Genomic DNA, 18774 nt, shown 5'->3' with positions numbered 1-18774 from the left:
ATTACATTACTCTCATACGTCTATAGAGACTCCTCATCTAAAGTGTAATCGAATTCGGTTGACCAAAAGGTCCACTTCAAAGGACCACCATATCAAACCGAAGATATATATTATTATTATATTATTATTTAGTGAAACTCTTTATCTTAAGTGATCCCTCGGAATATGCATTCAGCAAATAGATTATGATTTTTCATTCGACCCACATGCACACTTCTATTCCCGTTTCCAAATTCAACATAAACAGTTTGGTTCTAATGCATATACAGTATACATCACATAAAGACCTTTATAATAGTATTCTAAAATTGCAAGAAAAATATTTTTAGTCGTATTTTTTTTTTTTACAAAAAGATTGTAAGTACATTAATTTTAAGATAATTTTTCTATTCAACATAAATAATTAATGAAAAATAATTTTAAACAATTTTTAAAATATATCAAAATATAGATAATATAAATATAGATTCAATAAAAAAAAAAAATGAGCAAGAAGATATTACACTGCTGTACTTAATCAGGATTCGAGTGCGTTACTGTTATAGGATTGTTAAATTTGAATTCAATGATATTATGATATTATATTGTTATATACAAAAAACATTTCTGAGCGGAGACATTCTGTCAGTGACAGCCTATATCACTAAGTATATTTCATGATGTGTTTTTTGATATAACTAATAAAGTCATTTATTTTACTTTTAGTATTATCATAGGTTAATGTAATGTTTTCAAAAATAATATATTTAGTGTATTATTAGTAGCTATTAATTATTTTAATAATATAAATTTATGCCATTTAATAACATCTTTCTGTGATTACAATAAAATAGTAACAATAGGTTCGTAATATCAATAGACAATATCTTAAAATCAATCAAAAAAATAAAACTCATAATAATATTATATAATATAGTATATACGTAAACACTTTTAGTCCACACGAATATTGTTGTTTTTGAAATAACAAAATAATAATATATGAATATCTCCATTTATCGTTAAAATATGTAATTTTGTTCAAAATTAAAGTTCTCAAATGTCTAAAAAAAATTATTGTGTTTGAATATTTTTTAATTTTTTTTATATTCCAGTATCAAATACTAATGAGAAAAACGAGTATTATGAATCTTAGATATAAAAATAAAAAGATTTTACATAGTCTTTACTACAAAATACTCGTAGTTTGTATTTATTATAATGTTTAATGTGTATGATTTTGACAAATTTTATAAATATTTGAACATACATTTTTATTCACATATAATTACAAATTGTGCCTATATGTTTCAAATAATTTTATATAGATCTAAGAATTTCTTAGTTTAGGATCTTATAATAAATGTTAGAGAATTTCTACCCAGTGAATAATTTTTAACTAACATTAGTAAAAGAAAAAAATTAAGTTCCCACGAATAATGTTTTTAAATAATATCAAAATAATTATCGTTTAAATAAGTAATTTTGAACTTAAAAGTTAAAATGTCTACAAAAAAAATAAATATTTTCTTGCATTTTTTTGATTTTATGGTTTCAGTATGAACTACGATACTTACGAAAGGAAATATCTTGCATTAAATTTTCAAGAATTTTTATCCATTCACATATTTTTTATGGGAGTAGGTTATTATTATTGTTTAGTCTTGATTATTTAAACATTTAAAAATAATAATAACATGTAGCATTACTTAATTTAATAAAATGTCTAAAAATCCAACTTTTTAATTAATGGATATATTATAATGTTTTTAGTTAGTATTGTGATATGCATATATAATTTTTATAATATTTAGTGTGTTGATAAGAATGATATTGATATGATATCTACAGTTAGTATATTAATTAATAAGACATATACGTCATACGATGGTGAATAATGTATAATGCATATCAATATAAAAATATTATACTATAGGTAGTAAGTAAATATATCTATTATTTCGATTTACATAAATTGGCCTTTTTCTTAACAGTAGAATAATTTTCGATATTTCGTTCAATATTATAATAAGTAGTTATAGTTTTTGCTTAGTCATCTATGTTGAATACTGAATACTCGTACATTAATTATAGTTTTATACATTCGTTCTTATACACTCTTAATCAAAGAGTTATCAAGTGGCCTAAGTTAGGACTCCTACCATTTTAATTAATAGTTTTAATTAAAAATAAATATTAATAAAAAAATCAATACTTTAATATTCTTTGATGATTTAAATTTTGCCCTTGTTGATAGAAGTGCAATAGTATAATATGATTAATGTTTAAGTATTTATAGAATTGATTTATCTTCTAAAAATATATTTGCATGATATTGTTTTGCCATAACTTCAAATAAAAATAAATTAACATAAAATAATCCCAAAGAACATTTTATTTGACATGATAAATAGAAGTAATAACGTCTTAAAGAATTATTAAATAGATAACAAGTATGTTTAACAAATTGCATATTAATTTGACTTTGACGAATGTAAAAATTTAAAACTTAACTGTGCTTATTTATTTAAATTTTTTTTTTTTAGAAATATTAGATTAATTTATGTGGGATCAACTATTGTATTGATTTATTATTCATTTTTTAACAGTAAATAATTTTTATCGACATTTATAGAAAAAAAAAACTAGAAATTTGAAAATGTATAATGTGTATAAATATTGATCGATTAAACTAAAAACATTTGTTTAAAAATTAAAATTACTCGGTACAAATTATATTCATCAATAAAGAAATGTAAAATTTTATTGAATTTTTATCAATTAAAACTGTTCATAATAACTTTAAAAATATTTTTATTTTTACATTCATAATATCATCTATCTCGCTATTATTATTTATTCATTCAGGCAAAGTTTAAATTTATAATTACTACAGGTAACCAACTATTATATTTTATTTTCTATAAGATACTTAAACGAATACGATTATTACATGTAAAAATTAAAATATATTGATAATATAATCATTCTTCATTACAATTTTTGTTAGAACAATAATTTTATACACTATTAATAGTTTAATATTTAAAAGTATTTACCTACAACTTCTGGATAACGTTCATAATATGTCCACTCATTATGAAAACCCCAAACTAGAAAATCCAATTCGTAAAACAACATCTTCAATTCAGTGACCCGGTATACAAAACATGGTAATTAGTATGTACTTACAATACGATGGATAAAATTAATTAAGAAATTGTATTTTGTTTATGAATAGTATCAAATGAGTCAAAATGAAATAATATTTTTAAATAAACATGAAGTTTGAGAAAATAACCTTAAAAGATGATTAAAAATCTAAAAAAATTATACTTCTAATAACATATTATACATTTGCTAGCAAGTTACTTTAAAATGCACGCGAAAATGAGATAAAACCATAATACATATGACATATATGACTATGTAAGACCACAAAATATCTCGTCGTCCCATTAAAACAAACATTATATAATTTGGTAAACTATTATAGTTAACCGTGTCATACACCTAATTCAAACAAAGCTTTAAATCTTTAAAATGGTTTTTCTTCCATGTGATTACAGTGGTGTCATATTATCAAATGACTAATTTTCTCGTAGTCTTACATAATCGTTCACAATAGTACAACATTTAAAATGAATCATTTTATTAAATTATGAAATGCAAATAGAAATTTTATTACTATTACCTAAATATTATTGACTAGACATTTTGTTCATCATAATGACTAAACGCGTATGGTTTGTTACAATGTAAAAATTTGAAGATAATAGACCCATAGTCTTTGTTCAGAGAGTTTATTCGTTTATTGTCGGTTTTTGTTTTTTGTAATTATCTACTCGGTGATTATAATATTATAAGACGACGCAGTAAAAAACGAATGGCCCCACTTAATTTTGGTTTAGACGTGTACGCATACTTAAGTTTCGAGGCTCGTTGGATTCGGGTGCAGCGTAGACATTATATTTATATACATGCAAAAGTATACGGGCGGGCACGTGACCTAACGGTGAATTATGCACAGTGTTGTACGTGCTCATTGATGGGAGGAAAAAATGAGACAGTGATCCCCGTCTTAACCCGATAATTAAGAAAATAAACGAAGAAAAAAATGTCCTTCCACCGCCGACCCGGTGCCACTTAATGTATACAGATTTTCCCGGCAGAATAAATAAATAAAAAATAAAATAAAAATAAAAATAAAAATTTAAAAACCCCGGTAGTTTTCGTTTCTTCCCTCCCCGCCATGCCGCCGACGCACACCGGTCCCTTCGTCCGCAACGTTATTAAACGCGTATACAATATTACAGTCATCTTTGCCCCGCGCACTTTTTTCTTCGCTTTTAATCCCGGCACTTAATTTGCGACGTCGATGTTATTGCAACATAGTGGTGTGTCTGTGCCGGGGAATATTTTCTCCGAGCGTGCAAAAAAAAAAAAACATGGAAAATCCCTCGACATCCTTACCACCACCCCTCACGCCGCCCTGATCCACACGACCGCATCGCCCGTCCTCCTCCCTTCCGTCCGGTTGATGAGTCTCCGTTTTAATCGTGTTCTGCCTCGGCATCGTTAATTGACCAGACGCATTTTTCCCTTTCTTTACATTTCATAATCCCGGTGAATTCGAAATACATGCAGACTCGCTTTCACAGATATTTTTTTTTGCCCGCTTTTGCCCGCTCGCTACGCCGTCCGCCGTGCAAATCTCGTCTCGCTAAAATATAAATATATATATATATATATTGTATCACACACACACACACACACACACTATATTGTTATATATTTCCCACCACCCTCGCGAACGTTTCTTCTTTTTATTTATTTCTGATCCGCGGTGGCACTGAATTCTTTGCTTGGGGATTATAACGTGGCCGAGGAAATTGCTTTCTTTCGAATAATATAAATTAAAACAACGCCGAACGAAAAAAAAATAATCATATTATTCATGCATATTATTATTATTATTATTATTATTAAACATGTTGCTGAATCTCTACTATCGTCGTCGGTTATTATAGTCGATTTCAAAGCAATCATACTGTAAAACACTAAAGTAAACGTATTCCAATGTCCACGAAGCTAATCACACAAAATCTAAATATTTTATTCAAGTTTTCTCGAGCATTTTATCATTAACCACTTATTTATAAGCACAAATTGATAATTTGTAAGTTCTGCGGCTATTTTCATTAAACCGTACCAGTTTATAATATCATAACCTACCTTTTTGGAATATTTCCAAGTTTTTAACCCCGTATAAATATTGTGTGTAAGTATTTTGAAAACAGTAAAAACAAATAACAAATGTGTAAGTTATTAACATTTTTCCTAAAAATTAAATTGTCAGTGCCTTATAGAGAATTTGATCATTATAAAATGGTGAGCTGAATCTCCTGACAAGTTTTAGGATAATTTGAGGGTATTTATCTCTTGCGTATTGAATTTTTTCTAACAAATTGTTCAATACATTTTTACTGGATCAAAATACGAAAATAATTAGACAGCTAAGTTTCAAAAACATTATACGTAGAATAAAATGTTTTTGATAAATTAAAATGGTAGAACTAACAAATTATCGATATGCTCTTACAAATACTTATAAACGAGTTTATAATTTTATAGAGACAAATTAAATTAAAATGTCGGCTTTTGGCAGCTAATTAAAAAAATTTCATATAATATTACGTACGCATATCGTATCTGGAAACAGAGGTGTATTATTAGTTATTACTATTATTTTTGATTTAATTATTTATTATTTTCGGTTACGCATATATAATAGAAGTACTTGTCTAACTTTTTAAGCTTTAAATATTTATATCGGTATATCCAAACATCAATCAAATGTATGAAAATTTATATAATGTAAAAACATAATCGTGTGAATATTTGATTTTATTATTTTTTATATTTATTAGTTGTATGTTTATATAACCGTAATTGTGATGGCTATAGATTTTTCATTTTAATAATATTTATTCTTATGCATCCTTTATTTTATCTATTTATATATCGATAGTACATGTTAGAACGATCGTATAGATATTTTGCATCATGTACCTAGTAGCTACATGAGAGGGCATATATAATTTGAGGCTAGTGCCACATTTAAAAATTAATTTTGATAATTTGCGTTACTTTTTAAGGTTGTAGCTTGCGCCACTTAAAACTAAATAAAAGGGCATTATGTAATCTGCACTATCTTATACCTTCAAAAATTGTAATTTACCTGCGTCATTATTCACCTTATTTAAATTGTAATTCACGCAACTTTAAAATAACTAAATCATTTTTTTTTACAGATTAACATGTTGTATTTCCAATCATTTTAACAGTTACATTTTTGGAAAATTATTTAAAAAAGGACTAAAATAGTATTAAATAAGTAAAATTCTGGTAATTAAAAAAACATATAAAAATCAGTCATATTATATAAATAAATGTATATAAATTATAAATATTTCAACAATTGAAGGTGTGGAGTAGATTATATATTGTGTTTCGTTTTCGGTCGCAAATTACCTAAATTAAGTTTTGGATGTGGTGCTAAATACATGTTATACTTTTATATTTTGCCACAAATTACATACGTACCTACTTAAATGCATTTATTGGTGACGCAAATCAAAGTAATAAAATTGACACAAAATACCATCTCCTATATGAAACGATGAAAATATAAAAACGTCCGACAAAATAATTATTGCAATTGATACAGCGGACGGCCGTTATCTTATTTAATAAAAATTAAAAATAATTGTCATTTTACTTTGTATGACAGAGCTCCATATCACTAGAGACATAACGATATTTTATATACGTATTTTTTAAGGTAAAATATTACTAATAAATCTTAAATAAAAACTGAAAATGTCCTTACCTCTAAATATATGATCATCTTAAACATATTAAATAAGGGTTTTCACAGGTTATCAATTCCATGATTTTCATACAAAAGTGATTAACTACATACTTTTCATTTTTTAAATTTATAAAAAAAGACTATTAACATTGATTGGTAGTAAAAACTCTTTTGTATGTAGGTACCCAATCTGTATTATAACGAACTTGCATCATGGTATATGTATAATATCAGCAGTCTAAAGACAGTTAATTTTGAAAGATATGACGCATTATTTTCAAGAAATAAAAACTTAACAACTATCATAACTCATAATATATTATAGATTACTGAACACTTAAGACTTGTATATTATTAGACTATATTTATAATGTCTATATTCAATATAACTCAACTTAACTTATTATGACACACTATATATTTATTACAATAAATAATGTTATCATTTATGTCATTAATATAAAATATAGAATAAATGTTCGTTTTACTGGTAATTTTCTTAATTTTATTCTAAGTTTTATTATAGCTGATGAAGATAATTTGTACAATTTCAGAAGTTTTTTGTTATTATTTTTATATTGTATAATAATGAATATAATCAATTACAAATAGTTTATCAAAGAAAACAAATTAAATTAAAAACTACAATCACATTAACATACACACATTAAAGTACATATTTGATTTAACAATTTCCGAAAATATAATATGTAACAGTTTGAACAATAATTGTTGTAATTTGTCCTATTTTAAAATAAAGTTAGTTTACTTACTATAAGCATAATCTTTATTTAAATGTTAATATATTTTTAAATTAAAAAAAGTATTGTTCTATTTTTTTTTTATCTACATAATATTATAATATGTACTTTCGGTTATGTTCATTCGCTAAATTAAATCTCTTTCAATTATATAAAAGTAATTTTAAATGTTTTATATACAACTAAATATTTTAAGGACTTCAACACATTTTTGTTTTTGACTAAATTTGTTAATAATTTATTTTGTTTTTTATTCACGAATACTATAAAAAAAAAATATAAGTCGAATACTAAGTAATTCACTCGTTTATGATCGTTGATTTTCTTTTTGTTTTATTACCTGTAGAGCTTTAGTAAATTATATGTCTTTGGTTTTTCTCTTTTTTTATTATTATTAAAGGTACATGTTAGAGTTTTTTTCCTCCTCTCGTGGTTTTGAAGGAGTGGGGGGATGGGTAACCACCGGCAACTAGCAACTGAGCTCCGCCTATGACGCCTGTTCGTGTGGCGCGACGACTAGCTGGGCGGCGTCTCCGTACCTTTAGTTGCCACCCGACGCCTGTCAACCAGATTACTCTCGCACTTTATTTTAGTCAATAATTGGCAATCCACTAGCCAGTCACAATATTATAATATTATAATACTATCATTTTTTTATATTCTTTAATATTTTAAATATTTTTCCAATGTCACGAAAACATACTGTATTAATATTTCAAGCTATAAAACCATCTGATTGAACTATTAATCTTATTATACCATATTTATATTCTCAATAGTTAATACTGACACTGAGCTTTTTTAAATACGAATAATATTATTTTTAGTGTTTTGAGACTACAACACTACGTATATCACAGATATAGTGTGAATATTTATAAACTATAATATTATTGAGTTCCTAGATTACATTGAAAAAAAATTCCAATAAATGAACATAGGATTTTATATTTTAATAATTTGTAGAACTTAAAATAAAAATATCAAAACTAATTTTCATAATAGTCTAAAAAAATAATAAAAGTTCAAATTATTTTACAGGTTTAGTTTATTCTAAATTGATAAAATTCCCTCCTTATTACAAATATGATTAGAAAAAAAGTTGGGATATACGAGTATTACACATAACAATAATATGGCCACGAAAGTGTTTACCACGACGTTTTACAAAAACATATGTTCATCGTGTTCGTACCTTTGTAAATTAATAATTATAGCACAGTACCGAAAATACTTAAGAGTATATTATAACTAGTACGCAACTTCTCTTATACTTTACTATAGACTATTTGGATCAACATTTTGTACATTATAGTATAAAATTAATTGCATCATGCAATTTGCATACCAATATACGACAGAAGTATGAATAAAACAATTTTATAAGACTTTATATTAATTGTGATATTTACATAATTTTACCAAAAATTATTAATTTTATTCCATAGGAAAAAATATATTTAACCATATCAGCGAAGGGCAGTACAAGGCAGTACAAAAAGGTTTTTATTTTTGCGAACGTAAATAGATTCATCGTATACGTGTGACCAGTACCGTAGTACTATAATAACGATGTATATTATATTATCGTATATGGTATACACGTAGATAATTTATCATATTGTATTAATAAAAGGTAAACATAATTATCGACTCAACTTTAAGTTTTGGTTGGGGGACGATATGTCTGACTTAAAATCAAAAGTCTCCGTGGAAAGTTTTATAAAAAAAATGAACAATGGCCAGCTGGCTGTCATTCTTCAGGTCAATACTCTTTGTTTAAATGTGCTCACAAAAATAGTTTGCAACAAACTAAAAGTGTCTAAAAGTTTTTTGATAAAGATAAAATATTGGTAGGTACTAAACTACGGTTCGTCCTTAAATCGGAACCCATCATATAATATGTTTTCACGGATACATAATAATATGTAGTGATATAAATGATATAATAGTAAAAGTATATTTATTTTAAAGTATAAAACGGTTTATGGAAGATGCTTTAATTTTTTTAATAATATTAATATTATTATATAAATACAAACATACTATTGCATATTATTATTATCATGAAAACATGGTATTATTCTGCGCAGCAATCGAAATGCAATTAAAGAGATTTATAAAATTATTAATTGTAAGTTATAATTACATTATTCATAAATATTTTTTCTACGAATAAAGTTTTAGAGATTTAGTCACACATGCACACTTTGTAACTTGTTTCTCGAATTGATTAAAATGAACTTACCATTACAATAGAACTATCCCATTGCAAGATCACCCACATAATTATACTCCTTTACAAACTTGTATGTTACTGATAAAGTGATAAATAATAATAACTAATAAGTACTGAATTCAAGTTTATTAAATCGCTTACAGTTATATCCGACGGGCGGGCGTATGAAATAGGCAATTAAAGTAACGTGCATGCGTATTTTCGAAGCTAATTAATTTTTGTGCGACTGTATTCTCCATAATAATATTATCTTTCCAGTTAGCCGATAAATAAACCAGGTTTTATCGTTTTATAAAAATGACACAATTTTCCGATAACAAATAACGAAAATAGCAGATAATATACTAGAATAATATTATAATAAATGACGGAAAGCCTGTATATTTGTTGAAAGAACTGTGGTGATCGTACAATTGTATAATCTACTTATACAAGGTATATTAAGGTACTGTACTTGTGGGAGAATTGGATATGAAATTATTCTCTGCAAAAGACTCAGAGAACTGAAGGTAACTTTTTTCACCATTTATGAGATTTTTGTCATCTGATCGTTAACCAAGATAACGTAAAACACTATCTTTAACCTGTGGTTTTTAAGATAAAAATGAAGGTAGTTCCAAAAGTTAGATTCATTACAATTTATTGCTAAAGTTAATATATTATTGCGTACGTATCGCGTATGTAGTATTTTAGTGTATATTATAGTATAATAATATTATATTATATTATTATAGAATAATATATAATATAATCTATTTTGTAAATTCTCCTGATTAAATCGAATTCATTATCATTTCTGTTCCAATACTAAAATAAAACATGTTTTAAAAAATGATTTTATTTAAAATAAATGTAATAGTTAAACAGAATTAAGAAATTATTGTTATAATTAAGAATTCTACGATGTAATAAGCGTGATCAAAAGTTAAATTGCTAAAAAATGAAAATTTGTTTTCAAAGTCCATATCAGAAAGTGTGAGCAATAAAAAATATTATATTACTAATAAATTATACCAAATTATTTTGACATTAGTACAAAAATCGCTGAACATTAAGTACAAAGAAAAGTGTTTCTACTGTACACAGGGTACTTAGTGCATAATACGCTATCCTACTTGTGTATATTATAATATCATATAATAATTATGCATTTATTGATGAGACTTACGTTACCTATATACTTATAACACGATGTACTAGCTTACCGTCGGAAATAAGAAACCGATATTATATTACTATTACAACTACGCTATAATGTAGTCGTAATCGCCGCTACGAGCAGACGTCCCGAGTAAACTCGATACTCGCAACGTAAGAATTTAGTGTGTAAAAAAGATTGCATGTCGTATATTATCACGATTTACACCGACGACGCAAACGTGTTATCGACTCAATTGCTTTATGTATAGCGTTAAAACTATACTTAAAAGTCGAACGCAATAATAAAGAAAACAACAAACGACCTAAAAGTGTGTATTATAATACGAATACTATTATGTACAATCAGAGGTACGAGAATATTATAATATGTGTGTACCTAGTATGTAGTATGCACTATGCGATTGCAATGCGTATGTAATAACGTAATACATAAATATCATAATATGTATAATATGCACTAATACGTTGTAGAAGTGACTGCTGACTTATATGGATGTCGCGAAACAATGAGTATGGGCACACAGAACAGTTACTACACCGAATGTGAACGGAAACGACGTTCTTATTTCGATCGATTTTGTCTTTACTCGTGTTCATGTAGCGGATAATTTTTGCATGGGAAATTCTTCACCGATCAAATCAAAACAATATAATTATAACATATGACATATTTGCTGCAGAAGTTGTTGTCTCCGCGAGGATTTCCAATGTTCACACAATCGCACTGGAACCAACGGTGAGAACGAAATTTCACAGCACATAATATCGTGTAGGTATTCGTATTATTAATACGTTATTCGCACATCTAAATAAGAAAAACACAAAATACCGAAATTTAATAAAAATAAAAGTGAATTATTCACATTATACTTTGTATATTATTATTTCTCAGAAACGAGTGAAAAAAAAATAACAAACAAGTTAAAAGTTATATATATCTATGATTTTTTCTCAATGTTTGTGCGCTTGTTTCAAAATTCACTTTGTATGTTTAATAAGAAAAAAATATATTTACACATTTAAAACCATAATAATTACATTAATATATTAGATTGTAAAAACTATTTTTAGTGGTGACGGTTTAACAGCCTATATCTACTAAGTATATTTTATGATATTATGTTTTTTTATCATACCTATTAAAGTAATTTATGTTACTCTTAGTATACAGTTAGTAGTATACCAACGTTTAATTTTTTACGAAAATATTGCATTTATTATATTATTTGTATTTGATTATTATAATAATATGTATTTATATCATATTATATCAACTTATAGAACTCAAAATATAATAACATATTTCTATAAATACCGTAAAATTGCAAAAATAGATTCATAGTATAAATAGATAATAATATCTTAAAAGAAATCAAAAATGCATTGTGTATAATAAAATCCATAGTAATATAATATACGTAAACATTTTTAGTCCATGCGGATATTGTTTTTGGTTTATAACAAAATAATAATAATTAACATCTTCATTCGTCATTAAAATATGTCACAATATTTTTAAAATTCTAAATATAAAAATGTATTAATACTTGAAGTATGTATGGTTATTTTTTTTTGAGTTACACCAAAACAAAAAAAATTGATTTTGTCGAAAATTAGATTTAAGTAAAAATTCTATTTTGTATTAATTTTTTTTTATTTCTTTGACAAGTGGATTTTACCTCTCTAAAATATAAACCACGTTTAAATATATATCTTTAATCGTGGTATAAACTAGACTGTTTTCTTTTCCATGAACTGAGAATATACACTAAAACCGAAATATTATGGTGTTGTATTGGTATTTTAAATTTTTTCGTTTTTTTGCAGGTTAAGTTTGGTTATACAGCTTTAATATTTAAGCATTTTTTATGTTTTCCTTTAAACTACGCAATATTTATGTTTTATATATTATTATGAACACTCATCAAATATTACAGCAAACAATATTACTATCTTTCTTTTTGATATCGTCCTTGATTTTCAACTAAACTTTAATATTAAAACTATAGTTACATTTATAATAATATTATTAATGGATTGACGACAAAAAAAAAAATTCAATTATGAGTAAGTACCTTATAACTAATAATTATCACATATAAAACTATTTGACTAAGACGGGGGTTTTTTATTAAATAAATTTACAATGTGATAAAAATATGTTTAATTTTAGCACACAATCGATAAAATAATCCAAAATAAAATTGTATTTTTATGTGTTGATGAGCCCATGTTCTAAAAAAATATAGATACGAGTAGGTACCTTAAAAAACATTAATTACATTTTATATTAGTCTTAACTGCTTAATAAATGTATCTATATAAAACCTATTGAATAATTTGATCATAAAAACTTATATTTATTCACATGATAATATAAACTATATACTTTAAAATATGTTTTAGCTTATTTGTATACAAATGATAAAGCTAAATAAATTACTTATATCATACTTTAAAAAAAATCTTTCATTGTGCAAACTATATCTATTTAATTATTCTTTGCATATTCCATATCCTAATCCACTCAATAAGTAAAATAATATTAATTTAATTGACATAGATTTGTGTAAAATATATTAGGTACTCAGTGCTGCTCTACATAACTCCTCATGTTTAACGTTAATTTAGGTATACTGGCAAATTATATTATATTATATAATGTATATTATTATTAGTTTGTAAAAATGTTTCAACTATTTCAGAGTAAATAATTTTTTTAATTTTTGTTTTAAATAAAATATTTAATATTTCAATGTATAAAATATAATGTTTATATTATAAATATATAATATTATATGTTAAGGTTAAAAAAATGTAATATAATATATATTTATAAATTAATCTTTAACCATTAAAAAAAAGTTAAAATAATAAAAAGTTAAGCTTGCATAGCTTACATAATTAATCACTATGGTATTGAATTTGAATATATGAACAATTTTAAAACTTTAAATAATTGAAATTGTTTTTTATTTAATAAATGTTTTAATATACATAAATATAATATATATATATTTCCTATCTATAGAATTTAATATAGGTAATTACCAATTATATAAAATACAGATATAGCTGTACAAGACATACATGTCTTATTGTTTATTTAATATTTCATATAAATACTATTTTGTCAAATATTGTATACATACATGAATTAACGAAGTATAACCATAAGACAGAACGTAAAAAGTAAAAAAATAACATTTTTAGTATTTTTTTTTAATATTTCTTATATTGATATTATTAAATAATATTTTTTTAACTTAATTTTAATTATTCTATAACTTAAATATTAAGAAATCTAAGTTTTTAGTTACAGTTCTCGTTATTAATAATATTATCTACCATTTTCATGTATCAACATATTGTATAACATATTTTATTTGAATTAAAATAATAATATATAATATTATGTACTTTACTAATAAAAAATATACATTTGCATATTATAATAATATACATATTAATTGTATAAATATGTTTACTTTAACTAAATAATAAAATGATTAAACATTTTGAATCGGGGAAACACACACATTATTACATTATTGAATTATATTATTTGACAATTTCAATAAAATGTTATAAAACAATTGTTTGAAAAATTATATTTTTAGTTTTATAATTTTTTAAGTTACCTTAATTTTTAATGACAGAATACATTTTTTAAATTCATATTCCAATAGAGAAGTAGAGGAGAGTAGCATAGAGGTTCTGTGCAAAATGTTGATCCAATAGTTATTAAATTTTAAAAATATATTTATAAATAATTAATTATTAGTTTGAATTCGATTTTTAATAATTATAATATATAAAAACTATCATTAAAATATTCTACTTTAGTATATAAAAAATTGAAAATATATTAGTAAAATGTATGATGTTATTCAACAAAGTAAAATCTTAAAAATAATAATTGTTTAAAAAATAATGTTAAGAATTAGTAAAAATATAATTTTTTTTTCAAAAATATCGTTTTTGAAATTTATTTTGACTTCAAATTATTATTAAAAAAATAAACCATTTGTTTTTATAATTCATTTGGAGGTTTTAATTCGATGATTTTCAAAAATAATCGATTCAAATACCAGTTCTGTAGTATAATATAACATTCATATGTATCTAATAAGTTAGTTAGGTATAATTTGCAATGTCTTCATGGCTTAATATTTATATTAGTAGTGGGTATAAAATCCAAATATTCGATTTATCTGAATATTCGGATACTTAAATCCGGTTTTAAATCAAATTCTTATGTAGATTTTTTGAATTATCCGGAATTACGGATTTGCTTTTATGATTTGATATTTTGATTAATAATTATTTTTTATTAACTACAATACTTATCATATCTTATTATTGTTATCTATTATTTTTTTATTAATTAATAAAATACAAAGTTATTAAATTATTTAATTCATTTTGAATGCAACTTAAAGTGTTGTCGAATGCCACGAATATTAACCAAAAGTCTGTTGTTATAAAACGAATTAATTTATAATAATAATTTGAACTATTTAATATAATATTTAAACATACTAAAAATTATCGTAATGATTCGTGCAATAAGGTGGCTAGCAATTTATTTTAGAATTGTCCCAATTTTCATAATATATATGACTCATAATTAATACTCGTGTTATATAAATGGTTGCGTCGTGATGACCATTCGCAACGCGGCTGTTTAAAATACTAAACCCAATTAACTTATCATTAATTTTTTGAAGATAAGTTAAATTTATACTACAGATTATAGTACAATACGCGAATTATACACCAATATTTATTTTAATAAAATTATTTACACTAAACCTGTTCTATTGAATTTATCAAATACAAATTATCGCCAGGTATCGAAAAAAAATTGAATAACATATTACTGTAGAAATAGTGTTCCTAACTTTAACATTGATTTTTACATTAATGGTGGTAAAATTTCAAGTTTTTTTTTACACGTGGTGAATCAAATAGAAGTAGAATATGTTAGGTACATTCTTTATTTGGTGAAATCATTATTTTTGATGGTATAAGCCCATGAATTAAATTGATGAAGAACAGAACGTTATAAAACATAGTTAAGAATATTATTAATACTACACGTATACATTGTTTATGGTTTCATATGTTTTAATTAATTATTATATAATAATTTAAATATTGTTATATTATTATAGTATTCATATTAGAAATACCATAATATTTTTTTCTAGAGAAATGTATAATACCAAGAGTAATATATCTAGTACATCTTCAACTTTTCTTTCTCCTCAGTCAACTTCCTCTTCATCAATTGACCCATTTTTTAAATATGAAAAACACTGAGATAACTCAAGTAAAATAATTTAATACCATTGTATAAAAATTAATGTGAAATTATCATACAAAATATTTGCAAAATAATAATTATCGATTTTTTGATTAATAAATTAGAAAATATCCAGAATCATTTTTTTTATGTTTTATGCATATAAAACTAAATAACTTTATTTATTGATGAAATTATAAGACGGCTAACTTTGTGGATTTAAAGCCACTAAAAACTAGACGCTTAGTATTAAGAATGTATTCCGTTGTTCTCTTTAAATGTTAATTTAACGATAATTTTGTTTTTCACTTTCTGTAATCTACTCATACTTTTTAAACTTTAAATACTTTATACTTTATATTTATCTATTTAACAAAATTTAATATATTATCATTATTATTATTATTGATATACTACAATTTAGTATGATAGCAAATAAAGTTTTTTGTACATAATTTCAAACATTTAGCCACGTTATAATATTCCATCAGGAAAAAAGCATTATTTCATGTATCAAAAAATGTAAAGAAAATAAATCATATATTATAAAAAATAAAATCGAAAATATTAAATATATTTCTTTGACAACTGATGGTTGGGCATCAATAGCTATTGGTTCATACTTAGAATTTATTATTTAAAAGTTAGATGATAGTTGGAAATTCTGTAGTAAGACTCTTTCAATTGAAGAATTACAAAAAAGTCATATAACTAAAAATTTAAAAGACATTATAATAAATGTTATAAAGAATTGGAATTAAAATGGTAAAATAATGAGAATTATTAGTCATAATAATGCTGCAAACAATCTGCAAAACTATTTCATGATCAATATATTTAAAACCCTTGTGCTGCTTACATTACAATTAGCTATGAAAAAATTTTTAAGTACATGTCGTCCAATATTAAAATCATAGTCAACGATCGTTCCTACTTTTCGATAATCTTCTAAAAGAACGTAACACCTTAGAAAATTATCTAGTCGAAAAATAATGCAAAAAACGTCTTCTAGTACAAAGATGTCCAGTACGTTGACATTTTGTTATAGATATTCTAGAACGACTGTTGAAACTTTATTCAGCTATAGTTATTATCATGTCTGATCGAAAATATTTTAATTGTAAAATCGCAAAGGGTCTATAATAATTTACTCGAATTCGACTGCGAAAAAATAGAAATTCTCATTACTTTATTGAAACAGTTAAAAACAGCTATAACAGTTTTATATGGTGATCAAAAACATATTACTATCTTAATGGTCAGTCGATTAAAAGTTATAAATATTATTAAGATTAAAAAACATTGATTAAATTATAAGTATCGTTTTTTTTTTGTTGTTGTTAATTATCATGCTCTACAAATTGTTAAAAGTTTTATTGTAAAACGGCTGCAGATTTTCAAAAATTTTCAAAGAGACAATTATTCACGAATTATAAACACGTTTTTTCTATTCAAATTTATATCAACGACAATTATATTACAAAAGATAAATTAATATTATTGAAATAAGCATACTCGATCCTAGATATAAAAATATAATATTTGAATTTGCTGAAAATATGCGAAATAGATTTAATGAGATGGTACATTCAAAAATGTTTTTTTTTAACAGAAGTACTGTTGAATATATATTACGAATAAATCATAATGCATATCAATGTTTATGGTGGACCGTAGAAAAATCATAAAAACATTTTCCCGACGCCAGTCATATTAGCCAAACAAATATTATGTATATCAGCATCACTTAACCAAAGTGAATTTTTTCAACAATTGAAAATATATTGCCCAAAGTAATAGAATAAAACCAATAAACCATACATTTGCTAATCTTAGTTATATGAAATTAATTTTTTTTTTGAGTCAAATTGTTTTCAACATGTCATTGCTATTTACCTATTTATTTTTTTTATCACTATAAAATGACTATTTCATATTTTTTTACAGTTTAGTAATAAAAATTAATAATTTATATTTAATATTATATATCAAAAATGTATTTGTCAATTACAATAAAACAATTTAAATTGGTAAATTTTCATATTCCTCTCTTCGTATGCTATTATATTATTATACTCACTGGAATCCTAACAAACAAAAACAGCCACAGTAGCATAACGAATACTACTAACCAGGCGCTAATTGTTAGCATTATTATACACAGTAATATATATATAGTAAATATAATTATTGCAACATACAATTATAAGACTTCAATATAATAATTGTTTTTATTATTAATTAAGTTCATTATCTAATATTACTAACGTAGGTGTGAAGTCCTCTTAGCCCTTAGGTCATGAGTGAATTCATTCAATGCGTACATCTAATGACACGTGCGTCAAATTTCCATCCCACTAATCACCGAAACTATTTTATTTGAAAATAATAATAATTTTGGAAAATGAAAATTTCAAAAAATTTAGAAATTATTTTATAGTGCAATATAAAA

At 24.3% G+C, this 18774-nt stretch overlaps 1 protein-coding gene across 2 annotated transcripts in view; it reads left to right on the top strand.

The window, feature by feature from the left end:
* Nucleotides 1–11595: 11595 nt before the first annotated feature.
* LOC132924604 (uncharacterized) overlaps nt 11596–18774 on the top strand; it is an 82157-nt gene continuing 74978 nt past the window's right edge. Inside the window, exon 1 of one of the 2 annotated variants that reach the window (XM_060989029.1) lies at nt 11596–11750. The gene's annotated coding sequence lies outside the window, so the exon portion shown is untranslated. Of the gene's footprint in view, nt 11784–18774 lie in introns of both variants that reach the window. The other variant, XM_060989021.1, reaches the window with a different exon arrangement.

The sequence above is a fragment of the Rhopalosiphum padi genome, chromosome 1 (assembly GCF_020882245.1).
Source record: "Rhopalosiphum padi isolate XX-2018 chromosome 1, ASM2088224v1, whole genome shotgun sequence".
NCBI classification, from domain to species: domain Eukaryota; kingdom Metazoa; phylum Arthropoda; class Insecta; order Hemiptera; family Aphididae; genus Rhopalosiphum; species Rhopalosiphum padi.
This window is presented reverse-complemented; position numbering and strand designations above follow the sequence as displayed.